This window comes from Mastomys coucha, unplaced genomic scaffold (genome assembly GCF_008632895.1).
Source record: "Mastomys coucha isolate ucsf_1 unplaced genomic scaffold, UCSF_Mcou_1 pScaffold21, whole genome shotgun sequence".
NCBI lineage: Eukaryota > Metazoa > Chordata > Mammalia > Rodentia > Muridae > Mastomys > Mastomys coucha.
The window spans coordinates 131,885,729-131,888,366 of NW_022196904.1; the positions used below are offsets into that span (position 1 = coordinate 131,885,729).

Sequence of the window (2,638 nt, forward strand, 5' to 3'; positions counted from 1 at the left end):
AACTCAAAGCAAATAAAGCAATCTGAACAAATATTAACTGATGAGACAGTATTTTTGCTGTCTCCTGTCCCAACCTTCATGAGATCAAGGCCTAAATTATTATCCCATATCTCTGTCCACTTATGTAAAAGTCTATTTCAGGCTCTATTTGTCATACCAAGCAAAGACATAAATCCCATGAGTAGACCATGTTCAAAGATTCCTAGAAATTGTCCTGGCAAGACGTTTTCAAATCTTCCCTAAAGCATTTTTTTCATTCAATCACCCTAACTTCTCCCTCTGTGGAGCTTAATACTTGCTGCATCTACCCTGGCTCTATTTTGTCATGCTATCTCCTTCGCCTCTTCTCTCGACCATGAGAACATTGTAAATATGACGCAGGTTCTAGATTGCTTTTGCCATATCCTTCCAGTCTTAGATTATTCTATTTTTTTGTTTGTTTGTTTTTTTCGAGACAGGGTTTCTCTGTGTAGCCTTGGCTGTCCTGGAACTCACTCTGTAGACCAGGCTGACCTCGAACTCAGAAATCCGCCTGCCTCTGCCTCCCAAGTGCTGGGATTAAAGGTGTGAGCCACCACCGCCCGGCAGATTATTCTATTTTTAATATCCAAAGAAGTCAGGATTTGTTTTACTAATGGTGAATGCATCCCCAAATTAGTGGCACTTTCCTTAAATTTTCTCAGTTCTAGCACATCCACAGGGCGCCATTTGAGTTCCTAACAACCCTGTGGATGATCATTGTCTGGAGGCCTTTGTTGCATACTAACCGGATAAACACAAGTTTGTTTTCTAATAATCTCTGGTTGGCTTTCTCTAATTTTATCTTCTGTCTCTACCTGAGTATTTTCCTTAATTGAAATTTTAAATTCCTCTCTTAAGGTCTCTGCTCATTAGAGACACGAAGAGTATTAAAGTCCATGTTTTGAACACAATAGATCTGTGTTTTTGCAAGCATTGAAGGTGTCACTGGTATCCAAGATAAGCATGATGTTTCCACCATAGTTCAAAAGTCAGGAAGTAGTGAGTCTCTGAAATCAAGAAGCTTGCTAGAAGACATGTGTCTTGTATGGAAATCTAAATACACAGGAAGAAATGTCTCCTCACTCACACTACAGGGAACACGCAGGAAGACCGCTAACCAGAAGGAAGAAAGCAAGTCTGATGCCTCAAAAGTGGAAAAAAACAAAACAAAAGAAGAAGCTGGAGCCGCCTAGGATGATGCTGAAGTCCTAGAGGGGATGAGGAGACAAAGCAAATGTATTTCTCCCTGTTTACATCTAGAAGGGCAGCCCAGTGGTCTCCAAAGGGGGCTTATGTTAAAGAAATGCATTACTGCTGTAAGCTGACAAAGACACTAACATTGTGTGGTGTTTCTCAGGTCTTTCATCTGTAGATCTCAGAAGGTTTTGCAAACATCAATTAAATATTACAAAAATTAAAAAAAAAAAAGGTCTGTGCTCATGCTTCGTATCTTCTTTCCCTTTGCCCCCTGAGTCCCTGTATTCTCTGTTCAAGGCTCTGCTTCTTCACTTGAAAACTTTCGTTATGCGGTAATTCTGATACTGCAGCATTTACCTTATTTTGTCTTACTAACTTTAATAAATTATCCTCTAGACTCTGCTTCCAGATTTTATCTCTATCTCCTTGCTGTCCAGTCTGATCTGTGAAATTCTGTATCTTTTTTTCTAGTATCTTTTCTGGCTCCTGTCTCCAACCTTTCCTCTCCCCTTTCTGTTGCTTATCTTGCCATATAAAATCCTGAACCTTTAGTTCTAGTGTTTCTTCTAGGCGGTGTTGCCAAGTCTTAAGTTTATGTCTCTGTTAGTCTCATTTATGAACTTCTCTTGTGTCTGCTCTAATCCTTTTTCTAAGGCATATAATGTTTCTAAGGCATATAATGTTTTATTTAGGGCCCTGTCTTTTGAGAAGACATAGTAAATCAAGAGAATAAATATTGCACTAATGTTAAATGACAAGGTGTCTATTTCTTTTAAATCCATCCCTGTTGTGCCATTCAAAATATCTTCCCATAAATCCCAAAAGGTGGTATTTATTGTTTTTCATCTTTAAGTATCATATATATGAATATATATGCCTTTATTATCAATTTATAATTCTTATTATCCAATCCAGAGCCCTTTGTACCTTTGTCTCCCTCTGCTGTCCAATTCAGCACACTGCAGTCCTCTCTGATTCTTTTGTTCGCAGGGAGGGGCTGACTGTTAGACTTGCAGCTTCTGTGCTTCTGAGCTGGCTCTGTCTTTGTTTGGGTTGCAGCTGGCAGCGTGTGCGCTGATCTCGGGCAGCCTGCAGCATAAGCAGTCCGGAGAGCAGGTCTAGCTGTCAGGTGTCCTGTGTAGACTCAGGGCTTACAGGGGAGCGAGCACGGAAAGATGCCCCAGTCAGCTCGCTGTGTCTGCCAGAAAACTATCTTGAAGTCAGTTGCGCTCCAGGGTCCCCCTTCCATCCTTGGGAATCAACACTGGCGCTCCTCAAGTCCGGCTGGCTATAGCTGTCTGCTTGGGGCTTGGGGAGGGAGCCTCTCTGCAGCTCTCTGGAGACCCCTCAGACTCAGTCAGCTTTTTACACACTGCTGCAGCCTTAGATTTGCTCAACCTTTTATTCGGGGCGGGGGGGG

At 41.7% G+C, this 2,638-nt stretch overlaps 1 protein-coding gene across 5 annotated transcripts in view; it reads right to left on the minus strand.

The window, feature by feature from the left end:
- The window catches only part of LOC116103247 (insulin-2), a 43,216-nt gene extending 40,656 nt beyond the window's left edge, over positions 1-2,560 (minus strand). For all 5 annotated transcript variants that reach the window (XM_031388943.1, XM_031388945.1, XM_031388944.1 and 2 more), the window contains exon 1: positions 2,146-2,560. The gene's annotated coding sequence lies outside the window, so the exon portion shown is untranslated. The remainder of the gene's footprint in view (positions 1-2,145) is intronic.
- Positions 2,561-2,638: the final 78 nt, after the last annotated feature.